Source organism: Cydia pomonella, chromosome 5 (assembly GCF_033807575.1).
Source record: "Cydia pomonella isolate Wapato2018A chromosome 5, ilCydPomo1, whole genome shotgun sequence".
In the NCBI taxonomy this organism is placed as follows: Eukaryota; Metazoa; Arthropoda; class Insecta; order Lepidoptera; family Tortricidae; genus Cydia; species Cydia pomonella.
In genome coordinates, this window is record NC_084707.1 from 21,856,221 (window position 1) to 21,880,240 (window position 24,020).

The following is a 24,020-nucleotide window of genomic DNA, read 5'->3' on the forward strand; positions in this document are numbered from 1 at the left end:
ATTTTCCTGAGGATCAGATGTCTATATATGACTCATGGCATTTAAGCAACACAAAGGTCAGAAATGAGAGTTAAAGCCTGACACTCGCACTCCAAGATTGAAACGCCTCTACCAAAATGCTAATGTAACGTGACGTCACATTACATTAGTCTGTCCTAAATGTATGGAAGTTCAAAAAAAGAGCTATTTTGACCCTGAAATATTACGTTTATGTATATAGTTGTCACACAATTTATGTTTCAATAAAATTGTAAGGAATTGAATGGTACCAAATTATTTTTTCTTTTTGAAAGTTAAAAAAAAAAATTAACTTTGGAGCTTTGTATTTTTTTTTAAATCCACTTTTTTATAATGGATGGCTCATTTTCTATCCATTTAGATAAATTTTGTTATAATATTCAACATGTGTCAAGTACCCAATTTATATAAGGTGCGTTAGGGTAACTTCGAAAATATGTTCAACACTAGGCACATTATATATACTGTAAATAGCAACAGTAACCAAGATGCCTTGGTAAGCGTACATTAGCAATCAGCATCATATATCAGCCCTTTATCACCCACTGCTGAGTATTGGTCTCTCTTCTAGTAGGCCACTTGTCGCGATCCTGAGCTAATCTCATCCAAAAGTGACGCGCAAGGTTAGTGTGGGAAGCGACGCAGTACCGTAAGTGTTACTAAAGTATAATGAAGTTGATGAAGTGCTTTTGGTTTTATATATATATTCGAAGAGGGGAAACGAATCATACTACCATAGCTTTCGCGTGGAAACCGCCGGACGGAAGCCGTGGCTCCGGGCGTCCTGTACACTCTTGGCAACGGTCCGTCCTAAGAGAGCTACGAGCGGTCGGGTTGAGCTGGAGCGAGGCCAGAAGGCGAGCTGAAGATGGGAAGGCGTGGCGCGAGCTTGTGAAGGCCCTTTGCACCTCTGGGGTGCTTTAGGACAACAACATATATATGGTATTTTAGAGCGCTGGTGGCCTAGCGGTAAGAGCATGCGACTTGCATTCCGGAAGTCGCGGGTTCAAATCCCGGCTCGTACCAATGAGTTTTTCGGAACTTATGTACGAAACATCATTTGATATTTACCAGTCGCTTTCCGGTGAAGAAAAACATCGTGAGGAAACTGGACTAATGGGTTGGAAGGTCGGATGGCAGTCACTTTCGTAAAAACTATTCCCTACGACAATTCTCGGGATTAGTTGCCAAGCGGACCCCAGGCTCCCATGAGCTGTGACAAAATGTCAAGACAACGAAGAAGAAGGAGATATATATGCCATTCGTATTCGAAGTTACCTAATGCACCTTAGATATAGTTCGTGTCATGCACGATGACGCGCAGATTTGTCAAATCTAACCTTTAATAACATGACATTACGAGTCAAGGCACGCGTCGTCGTGAATGATACGATCTATAGCATTAAATATTTCATTTTAAAACTGCGACAAAAATACAGTATTAAACCATACCAGAATCTTCAATCTACACAAAATGCAGCTTAGTTGCTGGCATCGCAATTGCAATTTCTCTGTAAAATTAAGGTTCACATTCAATCTGACTGTTATATCCTAAGTGCTTTTGAAACATGGCTGAACAAGTTTGTTCTTTGAAGTTTTGATATTTTATTTTATTGACAGTTGTTTGCCTTGACGTCACCATTTTCTTTGGAAACTTAAACTTTTGTTTGATTTAAAAATATTACATTTTGTTTTATTTTCAGACGAATGTAAAATTTGTGACTATGTTAGAGAAAAGTGTTCCTTAGAGAAAAGTGTAACTTAGTCGATTAACACTGCTCGAAAATGGAATCCACACGAGTGTTCAAAGTTTTGTATGATTATGTATTACAAAAAAAAAACCTTGTAGTACAGCGTTGTCTTTTTTTTTTAATACTACGTCGGTGGCAAACAAGCATACGGCCCGCCTGATGGTAAGCAGCCTCCGTAGCCAATGTACGCCTGCAACTCCAAAGGAGTTACATGCGCGTTAGCGACCCTAAACCCGCCCCCCCCCTCATTGAGCTCTGGCAACCTTACTCACCGGCAGGAACACAACACTATGAGTAGGGTCTAGTGTTATTTGGCTGCGGTTTTCTGTAAGGTGGAGGTACTTTTCCAGTTGGGCTCTGCTCTAGATCTGGAATGACATCCACTGGCTGTGCCCTACCACACAAAGCGAGATGACATTCACAATGCCCATACCTCTCTTTTGGACGTAGTTTAAGGACGTACCCGGGTCCGGGTTTCTTAGTCACAGAAATCATAATCATAATGTTGACAGGCGTTTATCAAGTAATAACTTGGTAAAAGAAAACAATTTTTCGTTCATGAAATACCTACGCGAAGTTTATACCCAAAAGTTTCATTACTGTCCCCTCTCAATGAATCCCCTTGCACAATCAGAAACGAACCCGAAGACAGAATTTTCCGGAAACAGGGTAAAGATTAAATTGAAGATGAATGTTTGTATGTAAAACGACGATTCCAGACAGGAAACGTAGGAGTTCAAGTACTTTTTTTCCTCACGTATTTGTAGTTATTACGCGCGACATATTTCGAAAAGCTTAGTTTTCCATTTCGAAGCGTTGAGAATGTTTAGGCTAGTGAACGTTGATTCATTATTAGTGTTAAACTAAATACACCGATCATCGTCAAATAAAGGATTTAATACAATAGGGAGCGTGCATGAACTGTAGGAGGCAGCACAGGAGCCGTCAGATTTTTGGCGCGCGGCGTAAATGTGATGTTTATTGTTCCGATGTTGTAGCCCACAAGATGGCAGAATCTACTATGCACAAGAAAACACGTGACGTGTAAATGTACATGTTTATGGTTCCGATTCAGGCCACAAGATGGCAGACCCTCCAACGCGCACGGTCGCGCGCGCACCCTATAAAATCAGACTCCACTACGACGCCGCCATTGCAGCAAATGCTCATCTGTCAGTCCTTGCCGCGCTAGTGATATGACCATATCCAGTTCATATTGTAGTCCTGCACTCGGTTATCATTGGTGTTAATATAATTCACGTTTAAGCTTTGGTAGCCTAGCGGTAAGGGCGTGCGACTTTCAATCCGGAGGTCTTTCAAAGTGGCTCATACCAATGAGATTTGCGGAACTTGGCTATGTACGATATATCATTTGATTTACCAGTCGCTTTTCGGTGAAGGAAAACATCGTGAGGAAACCGGACTAACTCCAATAAGGCCTAGTTTCCACTCTGGATTTGTGAGGGTCAGATGGCAGTCGCTTTCGTAAAAACTAGTGTCTACTCCAATTCTTGGGATGAGTTGCCAAACTCCAGGCTCGGCAAAAAGCCGGGATAACACCAGGAAAATGATGATGATGATACACGTCAAAATGTATTACGTAAGAACAAACCGTTTTATACCGCCTATATGTATAAAACAAAGGGCTTACAAAACTCATGCAGAGCTATCTAATCAGCTACGACACACACAAGTGCAAGGTTTATCAGTGGGCGTAAGAATAATAGTTTCTTGGATTGACACTGAGCCCTTTATAAAATTATGTATGCAGTCTTTATACAATAGAAAAGGAAAATATCTATTTATCATTTTTATAAAAAAAAATGTACCTTTTCACATCACCTATTCGGAAAAGTGCTTCGTCTTCTTTGCTAGGCGGGATCAAAGTGACACTTTCTGTTCTAAGACACTTTTTTTGCATACTGTTATTAGCTTAAATAATAATTTCCTCATAGGTGGTTAACACTTGAATCCCTCACTATGCTCAGGATCTATTTTAGAATCCCTCGTTACTGTCGGGGTTCCATTATAGAATCCTTGGCTTCGTTCAGGATTCAATTTAAATATGTCATTTTGCTTCCTTGTGATACAATCTACTACTGCTTGGCTTTTCCACTAGGAAAGCGACGCGAAGTGGATTAGGGTCAAACCGAGACAAAGACGGTGCACATGTTATATTAAACGTCAAACTTCTATATCATAAAGAGTATAATTTGTTACCTGGTGTCGTTTGTTACCTGTGTGTGGTTTACATTCCTCCTGGTGCTACAGACGATAAGTACATGTGCTGGTTCCAAACTGTAGAACAAATGTTTGACAAGCTAAATGGTGTGGTGATCATATTCGGAGACCTAAACTTAAATCCACTTTATACGTCGCAAAGTATTCAATGTTATTACTCGTATTTTTTAGCAACGTGTTGTTTGTATGAGATGAATGAAGTGATGAATGCGTATGGCGGAAAATTAGACGTTGTGCTGGTGTCAGAGCGTATCCGTAATGTTAGTGTCTCTGAAATTGCGGGCGGTGGATTGGTACCTAATCGGGATGCATATCACCCGCCGTTGGAGATATTAGTCCCTTTAAGTGTAGTTACGCTGCGGCCGACTTCGGAGCGTATTAATGCTAGTAATTTGGACTCCCGGCAAGACTGGGATTTTAAAAAAGGAAACTATGAATCGTTGTATGAATTAGTGTCTGCAGAAAGTTGGCAAGAAGTTCTTCAGGCTAAAGATGTTGATACTGCAGTAGAGGTCTTTTATGGGATAATTTATAGTTTTTTTGACATATGTATACCTAGAAAGGTTCGCGCAAACAAGACTGGTAGACGCTACCCAGTATGGTACACAGCTGACCTGATTGCTGACATAGCGCGGAAAGCCAGTGTACACCGGTCCTGGAAGGCTACCAATAATTTAGATACATATAACGAGTTTGCCCAGCTTAGGAAAGATATTAAACATAGAATTGCCTCGGCGTATGATAGCTACGTGGACCAAGTTCAGAGTAAGGTGAAAAGTGACCCTCGCTCGTTCTGGCGGCATGTTAATACTCTTAAGTCCAGGGGTGGATTTGCTAATGAAGTCATGTTCGAAGGGCAACGATTTACTGGTGTCGAAGCAGCTGAAGCTTTCTCTAAGTTTTTTTCTAGCGTATTTTTGTCTGATTACCCTCGACTTGATGTAAACTCGCCTCAAAACTGTAGCCAGACCGGCTCAGCACAATGTATTAATATTAGAAACATATCTATTCAGGAGGTGATTGCTGGTATAAAGAGGCTGAAAGCTAGTAGTTCAATTGGACCTGACAATATTCCAGCGTATATAGTCAAAGGATGCTTAGACCAGCTAAAAGTTCCTATCCATTTTATGTATAATTTAGCACTCTCGACTGGAACATATCCGAAGCTGTGGAAGACAACAAGGGTTACGCCTATCCCGAAGACTAGTGACATTGCCAGTGTTGACAATTATAGACCTATAGCTGTACTCTCAACATTGGCGAAGTTGTTTGAGTCTATCGTCCATAAAATATTAGCAGTTCAGTTAAAACCCTTTTTGTCCAACTCCCAGCACGGTTTCAGAGCAAATCGCTCTGTTAACACCAACCTCTTAATATTGACAGAAACTATCTCTGAGTATCTCGACAGGGGTAATCAGGTGGATGTCGTGTATTTCGATTTTAAGAAGGCTTTCGATCGCGTAGACAATGACGTGTTGATGAGCAAGCTGAATGCTTTGGGCTTCTCGCCAAAGTTATTGGTTTTTTTCGCCAGTTATCTACGCGATCGACAGCAGTACGTTCAACATGGGTGTTTTATTTCAGCTCCGTACCATACCAGATCCGGCGTAAGTCAGGGCTCGATACTGGGTCCCTTCTTATTTGGGATAATGATTAACGACTTGGAATCGGTCGTCAAGTATGCAAAATGTTTACTATATGCCGACGACCTGAAACTTATTTATGATGTTAAGAGTAGCGTAGACTGTGCCTCCTTACAAGACGATATTGCTTCGGTGGTCAACTGGAGTATTGCAAACAAGCTTCTTTTTAACACAGCGAAGTGTTGTGTATGTACATATAGTCGTTCCTCTACCCCTCTTCTTGCTCAGTACACACTGGGGACCGAAACTATTGATAGAGTTTTCTCTGTCAAAGATCTTGGAGTGGTTTTTGATGAGCGCCTCACTTTTCATGAGCATATGCAGACACTCGCCAAAGATTGTTTTCGAAAACTAGGGTTCGTGATCCGCAATGTCAAGGATTTTCGTGACACTGGGGCTATTGCGATGGTTTTCAACGCCTTAGTGAGGAGCAAGCTTGAGGCCTCATCTATTATATGGAATCCGTACGAGTCTTCATACGCCTTACTTCTGGAGAGAATCCAAAAGGCCTTTTTGAGATTTCTGTACAAAAAAAGGTATGGGTACTTCCCATTCTTGTACCCAACAAAATTCTTATTAGGCTGCCTTGGATATAATTCTCTAGAGGTGAGGCGCAACAACATCTTGCTGACTACAGCTTGTCGCATATTGCGCGGTGACTCGGACTGCCCGGAACTGGTAGATCGAGTCTTGAGGTTGTACGTCCCGGATATTCCTCGAGTCTTCTTGAGGCCGCGAACGCGTCCACTGTTGGCCGTACCAGCGGCGCGCACAGTATCGCGCAGGAACTCGCCACTCCTCCGCGCGTTATCGCTGCTCAATGCACTCTTGACATCAGCACCAGAGTGTGACTTGTTTGCGGGGAGATGGGCGAATGTGTGCCAGGCGTGTCTGAGGTTCTGTGAGATGATGGATGATAGGCTTTCCAGCACTTGCATGTGATTATTAATGAATATCTGTTTTTTATTTTATATATGTTTTGTATTTGTATAGTCTAATTATTCGGTGTATTGGCATATGCTGTAATGCCGTGTAAATATTTGAAAAAATAAATAAATAAATAAATAATATGACGTTTACTTGATACCTGCATCGTCTGGGCTATCAAATAGCTGCCAACTTGGTCTGACTCTAAATTGTTTCATAAGTTTACTGATAAAACAATTGACAAGTTCATCGTCATAATATTATAGTGATCACTTTCCACGTCTCGCTGGGTAGCACATCGGTCAGAAGATTGCCTTTATGTATTGCTCCAGATCGCTTTCTACCCAAATACACATTATGCATTTAATCTCTAATTCAGTTCAAACATTGACCAAAATGTGGCATATGTTTCCTCAAAACTTTTCTCCAATATTATCATGTATAAATGACATCAATTTTACGCTTATCACTTACAAAGCATAAAAACTGCATGTTTATATTTAAATAAAAGATAAACCGCATATTTCCCCGATGATGATTAATATGAAGTTTGTACCAAATATGCGAAACCGCAAATATCCCATACGCATGGGTAAATCCGTAAGTAGCATGTACTACGCAGCAGTTGCATATATAATATAACTAGGTAATTAACAACATAAATAAAATATATTCCTTTAAAGCTACCTGTTAGTTAATAGTAGTTTATGTAACTGATACATAATGAAAGGCAAAAACGAGTGTGGGTTTATGAAACGAATGAAATGAGTTTCGTAAAAGGATCACACGAGTATTTTAATGCCTAATTATTTGCAGTTACATACACTGCTTTATCTACATCAATATCATGCTTCAACAAAACCAAGTGATTTTATACTTACAAACGAACAAAACGTCAAAATGGCGGTAATTCTAACTTGTCACGCATCCGTTGTTTTTATTTATTTAGAGAAAAACTAGAGTCTGGGCCGTCTGCCATATCGTTCGATTTCAAGTAACATGCGCAATTTGTCAAAATTGTTTGCAACTGACACTAAATTTCGAATAAAACGTCATCTTGACTAAAGAATAAAGGCCAATTCAAATTTCAGTACAATTTGACACTAAGTTAATAGTTTTACCGGTTAGTGGAAATAGCTTGTATTTTATTATGCAATCCGGCCCAGATCTAGCGAATGCGCCACGAGTGCGGATCTATGTTTGCTTTAGGTAAAAATGCTGTAAATTTCCTAAACAAGGGACTTTGTCACTGAAACTGTAGTATAAAAAGCGTATTTTTCCTCGTTCCAAAACTTTCGTCATGAGATTAAATGTTAAGTAATCGTGATCTTTCCCAATTTTTCCCCTTATTCCTTTCTTCCTGAGACAATTTTGATAAACTACCAAACCATTTTAATACAGCAATTACAAAATGTTTCCCTAAATACTTCTCAGTAGTAACAAAACATACACAGATCAGTCGAAATTAAACCTTAAGTCAAAGTCAGAAAGACTACTTGTATCATGTTATTGTTTTTCTTACATCATCTATAGCTACGCATATTGTTCACATATCATAAATCGCCATCAATATTCATCTTATTCCATTGCATTCGTACCGAAAGCTATTTAGGTGTTACATAGTCCGATTTCTCCTTTCCTCCATACCGTTCTCAGGGGTGACTACGCCGTTGTATTCTCATTTCTCATCGATTCGCGATCGCTCTGGCGATTCGAACGCACCAGTGTAACCGAAAAATCGAGAGCCATAATAACTATTTGATATCGGAGAGAACGTTTATACTGGTTTGATAAGTATTCGCCTCTGTATGCGATTAGAATGAGCCCAGAAGCGCAATAACGATGCTCATAGAATACGAACAACTTATTTTCCTTTCCTACTGCAATAAGCCACCTTTTCCACATTTCGACAATAGATATTCATTTTATATTTGAGTTCCCTTTCATAAAAAATGATTTTGTTTAATGGTAGAAAGCAAAACACAAAAAGAAATGGGTATTATCTATCCACAGCAGGATTGTTTACCATTACTAAAAAGAAATAGTACATTACGATACAAGTGCGAAAAATAGGAAATTCGTAACGAGTGGCGATAAATTAAAACACGACCGAAGGGAGTGTTTTAAATCGACACGAGTTGCGAATTACCTCTTCGCACATTTATCGTACAATGTTTTACAGTACATATGGCCCTTTAAATTTTCGACATAGTAACGTAATATCCTAATTTTCGCACTAGTGCGGTAAAGTAGCACCATATGTACTGTAAACGATATTTTCCCTTAATGATGTTCGAAGCAACTAGTGTTGCTTTATTAACCGGTGAGGCAACCTACGCTCGTCGTCTTATAATGGCCACACATCTCCCAAATAATTTGTTCTTTTATTTTTATTTTCTTTAGTAATTAACATAGATTTTAAGTTTGTACTAATAACGTAACACGTGGATCAATGATCTGAATTAAACGGCGGAATTTTTATTTTTAACTCTGAAATGAATCATTTTTATTTTATTTATTTATCATCGATGACGTCGATTTTTCCATTTTCTAAGCTATTTACTGAAGATGACATAAAATAAAGATAATATTATTGAAGGACTGGCAATGAAGTGGCGCCAGCTAACGACATAACGCGACAATATAACCTGAACTGCGGTGGCAGCATGGTTCCATTTTTATCACTTGTCACTATGCCCGTCACTTTTTTGCTTACATACTTGTTAGAATGTGACAGGCATGGTGACAAATGATAAAGAGCCGACCATCTTAGCCCTACTGAAAGCGTTGCCGAGTACTTTGGTCATAGAGTCTATGCGTAAAAGTCTGCTCCGAAACGGAAGACTAGTAATTTTATGAAATATAGACCTTACTGCCGGGGCTTAAGGTTCACATCGGGATACGAGGCTTAACTTTTGACAGCATTTTGTTTTAAACTATTTTTATATGTATTCCATTCGGCATAGAAACAAATGTCCAACTTTCGATGCAAATAGTTCAGACACACATTACATGCTTTAACATTATATGGCAAAAACTGAAATTTCACAAAATTATGATATTCATTATTCAGATATTATTGATTATTACAAACATCATTCCTTGTTATGATTGAAACATTATGTAAGTACATTACAAGAATTTCAGCAATATACAACTTGAATAAGTACATAAACTAGTACGACTACTGAAAATCATATAAAACTGGAAAAGTAAAACAATGAAAAGTGCGTTCGAAATTCAAACGGTCGGTTCGTTGACAATTTTTTCACGAAGGCATTTCATGGCAGTTATTCCGATTGCCTGTCAAGCATCCAACTCAAACCAGCCAGTATTCGAATGATCTTTGATAACGCACAGTTGTTACGGACATCTTATACTGGTTTGTGTACAGTCAATGCTCGTTCACGTTCAGTAATCGTTAGGAATACAGGCAGCGCTACTAGCACTTCCACATCTGGACAAATATTAGCGCATGCGTACATACAAGCGTTCAATGTCAAACTCTTGCATCTGACTTGATAAATAGGTACCCGACAGTGGCACCTGGCATATTAACTATGTTATTACTTGAAATACGTTGCGTATATGAACAATGAATTCACTTCCTTAATAGGCTTATAAGATTAAAAAAATACTCGTACAGAGTAACGGCTAAAATATACATCGACTTCGTGCTGTTTTTACAGAACTTTTTTTATTACTTTATGAGACATTTTCATATAATACCAGACACGTTGGTTAAATACTTTAGACTCCTTGTTTGTTAGGAAAAGCTCTGGTTACTTCTACGTTATTCTATTAAAGATTTTTACTCTAATATTCCTACATGCAGGTTTTCCATTTTAGCACATTTATAAACAAAATGATGGGAAAAATAATGTACATAATACACTCCTTCTAAGATAACAATGACGGATTTAGACTACGGGTGTTTAAAATTAACTTAATTTAATAGGATTACCTATTAGATTACGCGTTCATAATGACCACAATATTTCCGGTTCACAACATAAATACTAGCGCGTACTATGTTTTCCGGTGTTACGAAACACAGGTAATAACTATATTTTATTTATTACCTTGAATTCAATAGTATATAGTAGTAGTTATTATATTTATATTTTGTATTACAAAAAGAACACGACAAGCATAAGTTACTAACTGATTTAACGCGGGTGTTAAGTTAGAAGCGTTTGTTTAATTTTATATTAAAACCATGCATTTAAGTAATAAAAATTATCAAAAAATCAAACCTTATTGTACCAAATGGCCATGAATAGAAATCAGCGGACAAAGGAAATGCACGTATCCGCTCATATACTGCAAACTGTAAAACGGCGATAACACGCCGGATGCCGTGACAGTAGTAGCGCCGCACCGAAACCGCAAACACAGAAATATGCGGTACTCACGTTGAGTTGTCACTCCGCCATCGGCGGGCAAGCGAGCGAGTCTGGGCCGAAGGCCAGGTGGGCAGAACTCGGCCTGAAGCTGCGACGCCGCGGACGCGCGGTATCGAGGAAGTAAGTCCGGGCAAACTGTCAACGCTCGTGCGGAAATCGGGCGGCGTCCGCAGCGCGCACGCGCCGAGCACCCGTCAACAGCCGCCCTGCAGCCCGCCCGGGGGCCACCCCCTACGCACCTACCCTTTAAATCGAACGTCATATCCCGCCACACCGTTCGCCCCACCGCCCGCCGTAATTTCTGAAAAGCGCTGACTGCCCCCCTCGACCCTAAAAAATGCATTGCGTAACGGTTTTATAAATTCCCAAAGTCTTTGTTTGTCCAATCAATTATCCACCTGTATCGGAGGGGCATCGGAGCGGAGACAATACTGTGTAATCAGTCGCTGTTGCTGTTTTTGTTTTTTAGTCTATTTTAAACTAGACGGTGATCCTAACCACTCACGTTCTTTTGGTAACTGAAGTTACTAGCTGTCACCCTTGTTTTATTATAATAATAGAAGTCACTGAAAAATATAAATCACGCGATTGGCTAAAAGTTTTACTCGTTTTTTATTAACGTTTCGGTGGATTACTGTCCTTAAATCTTTGGTGGTTTTATAGCCCCGTGGACGGAGTGGCGAGGAGAAATGAAATATGCGGGGACTGAGGAGATATAAATATTGCCGCAAATTTCTCTTTATTGAATTCTGACAATTTTCGGTCGAACTAAAGGCGTTCGCAATTTCCTGGAAATATCTCTTAACGGTGGGGAGGACTACGTAAATTTAAAAAAATAAATGTAGTATAGAGCAATAAGAGCATAAAAATTACATTTTACAAATTCTCGTTTTCATATCCCTCGAGTGTTATGACTTAATAAAATTACAATGTAAGTACTGAAAGGGTTTGATATTAATATTTGAGCTATTTTCGAATCCTATAGGAATTGAAGAAACATTTTTACCGTAATTCCTACAAGTGCTTCCACGTGAATCAAGCCCTTTTGTTTACTTTGACGACGATACTTCTAGCTTTTATAAACCGAAGTAGGAGGAGTGGAAGTCAGCCGAGTGCATTAAGTTATTACTACTATAGAGAAGCCATACCAAACAATGAAATTTTCGCAATCGCAATCTTGTACCACGCGACCAAAACGTCGTAACCGCCGCAAAATACATGGCGCTTACACGTTTAGGTCACGAGATTCACGCTCTTCTTCTATAGTTTGTTGTCAAAACAACAACGCATGGCACAAAATTCTCTGGGCCGGTACTATACTTAGTAATAATATTTCAATCGCCAAGTGCATGTCTTTGCAAATTTGCGACTGTCAATAGAGCCGACCCAAAGTGGGGCAATGTCATCATAAACGTGAAATTTCTATGAAAACCTAACGTTTATATTGGACACCCTCTAGCTTTATTCTGTTCCTGTCAGTGCATAGTGTTTATGTGTATTATGTAGCATAGACGGACTTTAACAGATTTCAGGAAGCGAATTCTGATCATAATAAAAGGTTATGAATTTGATCCGGATTTGTCATGGATATGATCTGTCAGTGTCAGTAGTGACGTTTCTGGTTGCAGAAATGTCACTTCTAACACTAGATCATAACCTATTAATACTACAATCAGATACGAAAAACCAGATATGTTCAAATATGATTTCATTCCGATGGTAAATATTATTATTTTACAGTACATAGGTATGGTGCTACTTTCCCGCACTAGTGTGGGAATGAGCACTTTCCGTGCCTATGTCGAAAATTTAAAGGGCCATATGTAATGTAAAACGCTGTATAATACACGTGCGAATAGGTAATTCGCAACTCGTGTCGAATTAAATTCAAAGGGAGTGTCTTTGGTCGTGGTTTAATTTATCACCACTCGTTGCGGAATTTCTACTTTCCGCACTTGTATCGTAAATAACGAAACGTGTTACGAAAATACCATACGTTTTCGTAACTCAGTAAAAGATTTAGTAGAACATACGGTAAAATAGCGCTTTGCAATATAAGCACAATAGACAACTCTATCTATATACCTTTTTTTTATCCGAAAAAATAAGGAAATCTACTACATCAAAAAACTGGTCCATTTAATGATAGAGAACGAGACTAAATGAAATTAAATAGACAAAATGTAATGTAATGTTTTGAATAGAGAATGTAAAATGATCCAACAATACATTACAAATACATAAAGTGGACATAACACTTCAACACAAGAAAATGATACCAAACGTAATAACCATTTATACAGAAAGGCAGTCTGCGCCATGTTTTATGACCACTGAATTGTCTAAAGTTAACTTTTGATAGTCAAAGTTACCTTGTAATTTACGGAGCCATACAGCTCCATCTGATGTAGCTGTCAAATTTGAAGCACAAAATTGTCTTAGACTTTACAGAATCAATAAAAAAAACAATAAATAAATCCCTGCTTGATATCAATTTGTCACCTTTGAATGACGCTCCTAAATTAAATTAAAGGCTTGCCATTTGTACCTTCGTGTATTGTGCAATAAAGATTAAATAAACAAATAAATTTGTACTTTCACGTATTGTGCAATGATGTTCAACTAAATAAATTAATACCCTGCCTATGAAGCTTTAGGTCCCGGGTGCATTTCTCGGGTGTGTGTTTTTACGAATAATGTTCCAGAGTTATGTATGTGCCATTAAATTTTTTATCTATATCTATCTATTATATACGATAATATCGTCATCTACTACCTATAACACAAGCCTTATTGAGCTTATTGTGAGACTAGTTCGATTTATGTAAGAATGTCCCATAATACTTATTTATTTATTTAATTTTTTTATAAATAATCATACGCCACTTCGATAGCATTTACTGAGTAAATCTTATTACTGTATTGTGAGTAAGTTCCTAAAATTCTCAAGATACACAATACCTAATCTTTATCTGAAAAGCAATTAGGTTACATTAAAATACGCACAAAACTAGTTGTGACATTCGAATATCCTTCATTTGGCAAATCATTGGCCCTGACATTTAGATAAAACTGAATGCCTAAATCCTTAGGCTTGATGTCATGTAACAAATTTAATTTGTAGACTTCTCGTAAAACCAGCTCGAGGAGTCATTTCGATTGACTACGTTTTTAAAGCCACCTAGGCGTTTTAGCACCTAACAACTCGGGTTTTTAAATAACTCAGCATAATTTAAATATTTAATAAATACTTTAAATACCAAATCAGACTGTTGAAGGAATGCCCCTAGCCTATTAACGGTTCTGATATTTTTCAATAAATGGCCTGATTTTTGTGATGAAACGTGTTTTTTTAAGTAGTTAGACAAAATGAAGACCGTGAAAATTCTGTAGTAGCAGATTATTTTACTTAACTAGGGCAACAAATTTTTATAAGAAAGTACCTACTCTATGTTATTTTATGTTTTTTTTTCATTCCATAATTTAAATTGTATATTTCATTTATTTAATGCATGTTAGTCATAAGATATACAACCGCGATATACAACCGCCTCCCAGAAAATATAAGAGATGCAACATCTCACCAATCTTTTAAAACAAAATTGGAATCGTGGCTACTCACAAAAAACTTTTATACTTTTAACGAAATGATGGAATTGCCACTGACTATATAATATTTTTATTTTATTAAGGATAACTGACATTACTAATATTTCGTACGAAATAAGTATTCTGTAATGTGGGATTTGTATGTTTGTTGTACAAAATTGTATTTTGACTTGTACCAGTACGCTACCAATAGAGATATATCTTATCTTATCTTAAGATGTAATGTTTTAAAAAGATGTGACCCGCTGAGTTTCTTGCCTGTCCCATACCTACAATTTAGGAGGAATTCAAATCTTCTCGGGTCAGAGGTGTAGGGTTAGAGCCGGCGTAGCTTTATTTGACGTTCATAAGCGCATTGTAAAATGCCTACATGAAAAATTAAATATCTTTACATTTACCTACTATTTAAAATTATCTAAATATACCTAGGAGGTCGGTTCGAACGTACATGTTTACATCAAAAGGATATCTAAATGATATGATTTACTTATAACTCGTGCATGCATTTCGGTCTACTTGTATTAACGCGAGCAAGACGCATTCATTTTGACCTCAAAATGTAAAGTTTGAGTTAGCCTGCAAGTCATTTATTCAACGAAAATTTGACGTAAGTAAATCATCATCTTTCTCGCGTTGTCCCGGCGTTTTGCCACGGCTAATGGGAGCCTGGGGTCCGCTTGGCAACTAATTCCAAGAATTGACGTACGCTCTAGTTTTTACGAAAGCGACTGCTATCTAACCTTCCAACAATTGGTATAACGTAACGTAACATATAGACGTAAGTAAATATTGAAAAATTATTTCATTTCTGGTACAATCTTTTATCTCAGACTGTGCTTTTCTTTCCACTGGCAACTAATACTCGTCGAGACAATTCTAAAAACCCCAAACACAAATAGGTTGCGTTCTTTCATCACAGAGTCCCTGAGAAGTCACAGAGTCCCCAGTGGCCACCTACTGTCTCCATCATCAAATAAGCTCGATGGTAGCATAATATTGCATTGTCACCCTACTTACAAATGTATGCAAATTTTCAACTCAATTGGAAATCGGGAAGTTGGACAAATTTAGCTTCCAAGATTTGAGCCACACTTATTTATTTACACTAACATACATACACATAAACACACACAAATAATTTTTTAGATTTTTTTTTTAAACTACACATTATACGTTTTTTCAGTCATGTGTGCGATGTGCGACCGCTAGATGGGTAACAATTGTAAATCAACGCACAACTACTATACAGAGTGTATTTTTGATACTAACACATAATCAAAGGGCAGTTCGTTTAGACTGTAATTAACACACTTTCATAGGTTTTATAAACAAAACAAAATAATTCAGCAAGCAATGTATCACTACTTTGTTTTAACTCAAAACGTCTCATTAATGACGCGACGTCACAACTGTCACAAGTCATCATGATGTACGAAATACATTGCCGCTTGAAAAAAATGCAAAAATTAATTATGCTCTGGTAGTGAAGACTAAACTAAAAAAAACTTTCAGAATTCTTTTATAGCACTAAATCCTACGTCTAGTTTAAGTTTGAGGTTATATCAAAAATACACACTGTATACCACCTAAGTTATCATTAGAAATCAATTTTGACACATAGACGTTGTATGTGAATCAAGAGTAATTAATTAAAAGTAAATTAAAATAATAAAAGAGCCTCTTTCACAATGTCCAAATAAACTACTTAATTGCCACTTATCTGACGAATAGTCATCATTGGCGTTTCACAATCTTCAAATAAGCTTAACTGGTAGACAAAGTGCAAGTTTTGCAGGAAGTTTTTATCTGGCAGTTAATTTATTTGTTAATTAGCTAAACATTGTAAAATAGGCCCTAAAGGACAATAACTATATGTCCTTACAGATTCAAGAGCAATGAAACACCAAGGTGACGAAATTTCACAAATGCTCTTTGGTTTACATAAGTTGCGGAAATTGTAGTATATTCATGAGTACGTGTTTTATTGCAACTACATTTTCATGTATGCACAGCTTTTTTAACCTAAAGATAGACAAAGGATCAGGGCTGGCGCGCACTCACAAAAACCGGGTCACTATGGCTGCCCAAAAAATAATGCAGCTGCTCTCTATTCCGAAATAGACCGATATCTGGGTCACACGATGCGATGTTTAATTTTGCTACTTTATGCCGTGCGCAGGTTAGTGATGACCCTAAGTCGGAGAAGCGTAAAAAAGTGACAAAGCGGTACATTTATGCCGATCTAGTCTAGACAATCAGGACAATCTAACGTACACTGACATCAGAATGATATTTGAATCATGTTCATTAGTTAGCGTGTGTCTCAGCCGCGCCAATACATGTACAGACAAGTATGAGCGATATGCACGATAACTAAATGACATCAGTTAGATGTCAAAGCGATGGTTAAATAATTTCTCTAGGCGTGCGCAGGTATGACCCTTAGTCTTACCATCTTACTTAAGCTGATGCATACAGATAGCGAAATGATAAGACGTGAGGTTTCTAAAGCAGACGAATTCAAGTTCGTATCAATGAGTGTCTTGATACTTATGTACGAAGTATTATTTGATATCTACTTGTTGCCCTCAATGTTGACAACACAGTTTATCTCATATGATAGCTCATAAAACGGTAGGGAGATGTATCGCGAACACTCATGCACGTCAGCTGCCACACCATTGGAGGGTTGAGAAACGGCGGCTACCAAAATACGTAGAAATATAAATAGTACGTCAGTTAGATAATAAATACCTGTCGGTTCAGAATATAGCAAACACAACAACTCACATTTAAAAAAATAATGATGAGAGAACTTATGATGGGAGAGATATGAGAAAGCTAGTATGTAGATCGTGTCATTCACGAAGACGCGTCCCTTGAGTCGTATTGTCATGTCTTTAAAGATTAGATTTGACAAATCTGCGCGTCATCGTGGATGACACGAACTATAAATCTAGGTATTTGCATAAAGACACTTGCATCGATTTTTAGTGCAGTACAGTACCTACATTTTTTAGTTTATAAATACGAATATCGTTATTAAAAATAGACTCCGCAGTAGAACTAAAAAATGGGCCAGATCAAATCCCTACTACTCACAACCCACGCACTAATATTTATAGGTTTCATGTCACTATTTTATGCACCAAATATATTTAAAAATATTCATAGGAGCACCCATTTTTCTTAGAAATCCAACGTTAATTGAACATGGTCATTTCCGTGAAACTTTTGGTGTTTTCTGCGACATATGTAAATCCGTTATTTATATTTGTAGAATAGCAAAAACCTGAAAATAACCATGACACGTATTATTGTATGTACTGTTTATGCATACCTATAGTTTATTTACTTATAGAATCTGTTCACAAGGTAAAATGGTACACCATTTTTAATTACGAAACTTTAGATCGGCCGTTTTTTCTGTTTTTAAGAATGTCAATTGTAAATTCGCATAATGACAGTTCAAAATGAGTTAAAATCAATTAAAAAAAGACATTTATTTTCCAGGCCGCGAACTTTTCAATCATCCCTCATAACTACGGTATTTACTTATAGAATATGTTCACAAGGTAAAATGGGAAACCATCTTTAATTACTACTATATTCAACAAGTAGCCGTGTTGTAATTAAGCAGTGTATTGTGTAAATATTGGAACTAGCTTAAATGTTTTTGTATACATATAGATTTAATGCATTCTTGGTACTTATTTTATTTATTTATTTTATGTAATTTTATTCGGGATTGCTTACTGCCTAAAATACATATGTCTAGTAGATGCAAATTACAAGCTTCTACATATATAATGCTAAATAACACAAATATGAACAGGTTGCAGTTAAATCCCTTAAAATTGCCAAACGATGAGGCAATCTGATAATCAGGAATTGTATTAATTTTAGTTTAATTGTAAACATCGAGTTTGTCAATGTGCGATGTGCGAATAACATCCACTCTTATAACCGCCTTCTTCCGGAGAGGATAACTCTGTATTAAGCTAAGCAAAAAGTTAGTTAGCTAACATTGTTTTACCTCAGGGTGAAGAGTAATAGGACCGAATCTGTCCGGTCGACCCTGTTTTCCATGCCAAAAAAAACTATTATTGATTTTTCATTCATATGTATAAACGCAGTGCATTTTGGTTACACCGAAATATACCTACAAGTTCAAGCAAGATGTGCGGGCGAATGATAACATAACATAATATCAAACTAACATAATTTTGCTAATCCCAATCGGCCTCCAAGGAGGTGCTTTAATTGCCGTTGAGGGCGGTCAGGGTGGACCAGTTAAATGTGATCTGAGTTAGATCGCTCTTTAGCGATAAGTCCGCCTGTTGTCTGCCTCTGCCATCAATCAATTGCTTCTTTTCTTGAATCTTGTTACTGAGGTGTGCCAATTAAGAGTATTCTATCTATCTATCTGGCCCCCGATTGTCGTTTCTTAGGTAGGTAATAGGAACTTAGGAACTAGTGTTAATGAGTGACAGGTCGTATCTACTACCAATACTGATTCAAATTAGAATCAATGCTAAATGTTTTATGGTTAAAAAATCTGGTACGAACAGAATAGTCTTGTCATCATGTTCTTCGGGGGTCCGCTTAGCACTAATCCCAAGAATTGGGCACTAGTTTTTACGAAAGCAACTCCCATCTGACCTTCCAACCCAGAGGGTAAACTAGCCTTTATTAGTCCGGTTTCCTCACGATGTTTTCCTTCACCGAACAGTCTTGTATCAAAATAAAATTATTTTTGGCCCTAGGTTAAAATCACCAAACGACGACACACTTTCAAATGCAAAAACATTGTTTAATTTTTTGTTCATTACATTTTATGTTTATGTATTATATGTAAATTTTTATGCGTATATTTCGCAAGTAGGCTCGCAAAAGTATCGTTAGCATAAAAGTTGACCTCCGGTAACGCAGCGCACGCATAAATCTAACTAGTAATTAAAAATTAAGGTCACAATGCAGAAAAAGTATGTCAATTGACTAAACTTATCTAGAAGTAGCGCCAGCAATATAAATTAACTAAAACTTGACATATTATAATTTAAAAGTTTGTAGATTAGAATACTAAATACCAGTCTTTATTTATGGTACTTTAATTTCTTTGACACAACTAGACTACGACTATAACTGATCACAAATCTAAGTAATTATATGCTTACTGTCTCAAAGTCACAAAATTTAAAAAGATTTCTAAATGCTGCATTAAATAAGCCAATTTAAAAATGAACCAACTTTTTCGACTTTAAATGTCGTCTTTATTTTTAATACCATCCCATTATTTTAAATTGTTAATGATATATCAATAAATAAGTACATACTCGTACAAGCGCGATGCTCTCTACCCCTAGTGTAAATTTATACGATAACGTGACGTGACGTACGCGTTTGCGTTGTCTCATTTTGTACGGGATTTTGAGTTACCAAAACGTCCCGCTCGGCGCACTGTTTCTAAATCCCATACAAAATCAGACTTAACGCGAACGCGTACGTCACGTCACGCTATCGAATAAATTTACACTAGGGATTCTGGCGAGCGATGTCAAAATGGCGACAATTACGAAATTGTAAGTTCGAAGCGTATTGATCGTAATCAACTCCACCATCTGCAATATGTAAACACTGTTTGATAATCTTGAAATAAAACTATTCAAACAGATTATATTGTGTGTAATGAATTTAAAATACATCCCGAATGAATAACTATTGCGGTAACCGAATAAATTTTAAGTTTGATAATCCTTGACTGTTGTCATCACCAATCAACATTCCTTGGCAATCAGGCCAATACATTTTCTCTATGAATAGTGCGGCTGATGAACGGGTGAAGAATCCTCGACAAAGAATGCATCTGCGAAACATCCGCGTCGGAAATAACCCTAGAGCAAAGTGGGCCGATCGCGATTTTTCAGATGTGCCGTAAGGTGCGTACTTCCCGGCGCTCAATTTTAAAATTACTATTTGACAGATTTATATTGAATTGTATAATATTCCAAAAGTTATTTAAGGCAGCAGAATCCGATTGTTTTTGGACGAAAAATAAATATTATGCTTTTATAATATCGTATATATCGTGAAAAGTAAATATTATTAAAACTTGAATTAGTTACAGCGAACAAAATGTTTTTCACACAGGGAATTTTCAGTTGGGGCCTAATGTTCCACGAGCTAGGTAAAAATGCTGTCAATCATGACCTCTCGGGCGATTACCGGGATTCTGAAGGTTGTATCATGAAACATTGTGCCTGAAGGACAGCTGGTAAATCCGTTAGTAAATGTACCGGGCGTTTCAAACTTATAGAACAATAAAGATATTATGTTGTTGGTTATTCCTTCCTGAATATTCCTGATTGAGAATTTGGCAAGAATACAAATACTCTTTATTTCACACTTCAATACAGAAACAATACAAATAATACAGCACATTGACAAACTTTTTTGTGTATTCTTTCATTATTAGATTACATATTAGACATACTTTTCTCTTACTTAAGTTAACCAGTTCTTAATTAACCTTATCTTTGGCTGTATGTTACCGGAGTAACTAGCTTCATATGTAACTACTTTTTTTCAAACTGAATCCGGCTGTCACGTGACAGGCATAGCCTAGTGTAGGGTCGCAGGATAAAATAAATAAATAAATATTATAAGTCCCACATTAAACTCAATAAGGCTTGTGTTGAGGGTACTTAGACAACGATATATATAATATATAAATATTTATAAATACTTAAATACATAGAAAACACCCATGACTCAGGAACAAAAATCCATGCTCATCACACGAATAAATGCCCTTACCAGGATTTGAACCCGGGACCATCAGCTTCGTAGGCAGGGTCACTACCGACTAGGCCAAACCGGTCGTAAAGGATATCTATTAAATGTTAATAAGGGTTTTTCTTTTTAAATTCTTATTCTTACATTAAGAAGAGGTAAACAACAGGAGGTCTTCAAGAATCAGTTTCTTTCTTGAAAAGGTCCACAGTGGGCAATTTACTGACAACAGTTCTCAGGCCAGTTGTCCTATCATGATGTCGATATGTTCAAGGCTACCAATTTAGGTCATGTGACACATTGGTTACAATTATGTGTGATCCTGTTATTTTCCTTAAAACAATGAGTAATTTAGGTAGTACCTACCTATCGTATTGCGCTTCAGTTTTATAGGCCGTTAATTTCTATACGATTATTTTTGTCATTAATTGAAACAAATTTACTTTTTTTATACAATAGGAACAAAAATAAATATTAACTGCTAAACCTTTCAAATATTCCTTTAATAAAACAAACTTATAAATATTTGTATATTTTAGCGAATTTTATAGATACGTAAATAAAATACATGGCAGTTTGCTTATTCATCCAAAATGACAAACAAATTAGATTTAGATTTAGATTTAGATTTATTTATTACACAACATACGATTGCATTACACATTACATTCATGTCAATTTATATGAATCTATATTGTGATTGTCAAAAATAAATTCTAATAATGACAAAAAATAACATCATAATCCAGATAGCAACAATTAATAAATGGAAATGTTCACCTGAAAAGGATCGTCAAGTCAGAATTTATTGAAAAACAATAATAAAATAAAAATAAAATAGAATCAAGAAACAAAAACAATGTCAAATATGCAAAAATAAGTTATGTAGTAATTATATTAGAATGTGATGATCAGATGCATGTCTATCTTTATTTTACCTCAAAATTCCAAAGGGAGATTCTCAATTTGGTTGTATGTTTTTTTTATATGGTTGGCTACCTCAGAACTCTAAAAATTTTCCACCGATAAAAAAAAAACTTGATAGTATATTCTTACAGATTGGTCCCATCTTTCTCAAAATCTAGTTCTGATGATGGAATCTATGATGAATCGAGAGAACTTTTCAAATTTTATAGACATAATATATGTACAGTAATTTTCGTATTCTCATCAACAAATCAAGCATTTACATCCAGATAAGGGACATTTTATGAAAACTGCTGATGAAAACCAGAAGAGAATAGATTTGCACGAAGTACCCTCCTATCTCAAAGAACACCTTTTTCCGCTGCAGCACTATTAAAATTATTAAACTAGCAATTAATAGAAAGTGATATACCATAATACCAAGATGTTTGCATTGCACGGACAAGGAGACACACTTGCGTTCCCATTAGGGCGTAATGTAGGGCATTGTCGTAGTAGTCAAGAAAAGTTTACTTTATGTGTTTTATTCGGCGCATGTTTCCGCAACGGCAGACGATGCGGTGGAATATGTTCGTAAGGAGACCCGTCACGAGCTGAGGCTGTTCCAGCTCCGATCGCACCATTACGTGCACTTCAGCTCGTTCGTGGTGCGTGTACCACGGCCGCTGCTGGACACCATTGCAAGTGCGGACTTTGTCGCCGAAGGAATTCCGTGGGAATCTGCCGAATACTACACTGAAACAGGTGACGCAGCGGAAACTGTATCGCTAAAATTATTTTAAGCTTTTTAGATTTTTTTTTTTATACTACGTCGGTGGCAAACAAGCATACGGCCCGCCTGATGGTAAGCAGTCTCCGTAGCCTATGTACGCCTGCAACTCCAGAGGAGTTACATGCGCGTTGCCGACCCTAAACCCGCCCCCCCTCGTTGAGCTCTGGCAACCTTACTCACCGGCAGGAACACAACACTATGAGTAGGGTCTAGTGTTATTTGGCTGCTGTTTTCTGTAAGGTGGAGGTACTTCCCCAGTTGGGCTCTGCTCTAGATCTGGAATGACATCCACTGGCTGTGCCCTACCACACAAAGCGAGATGACATTCACAATGCCCATAGCTCTCTTATGGACGTAGTTTAAGGACGTACCTGGGTCCGAGGAGATTATTACGTATTATTGTATGTATGTTAGTTTGTGGCGGTATCATGGTCGCATTTTTATCACTTGTCATTTCAAGCGTCACTTTCACACTTACCCATTTGTTAGAACGTGACAGGCATGATGACAGATGATAAAAAACCGGCTTTATTTGCCTGAAGATGTAAAATCGATTGAATAAAATTGGTGGGATTTCGGGATGTTTAAACCGTCGTCGGAAGAATTGAATCTGTGAAATATTCATGGATTTTATACGTATTAAAAGTTTAAAAGATGACATCGATAATAATATAATATTTATAATTTATTAAATTAATAACCAATCTAAAGCAATGAAGGGTAATTCCACGAGACTGTAACGTCAGGTACCAATTCTTTCGTGTGTTCTTACATTAATTAAGCAAATTTATGTCTGTATGTCTCACGTAGCTGTATGTCCTACGTAATATTTAAGAACCATCGCTAGGAAACCTACTTTTAAATAAAAACAGCCGCATCCAAATCGTTTCACCCGTTTAAGTGCTACGGTGCCACAGACAGACACGTAGCGACC

At 37.1% G+C, this 24,020-nt stretch overlaps 1 protein-coding gene across 2 annotated transcripts in view; it reads right to left on the bottom strand.

The window, feature by feature from the left end:
* Positions 1–24,020, bottom strand: part of LOC133518096 (zinc finger protein chinmo) — a 111,905-nt gene that overhangs the window by 52,060 nt on the left and 35,825 nt on the right. Inside the window, exon 1 of one of the 2 annotated variants that reach the window (XM_061851674.1) lies at positions 10,996–12,141. The exons of the other annotated variant lie outside the window; for it this stretch is intronic. The gene's annotated coding sequence lies outside the window, so the exon portion shown is untranslated. Of the gene's footprint in view, positions 1–10,995; positions 12,142–24,020 lie in introns of those variants that run through there. 2 annotated transcript variants of the gene reach the window in all.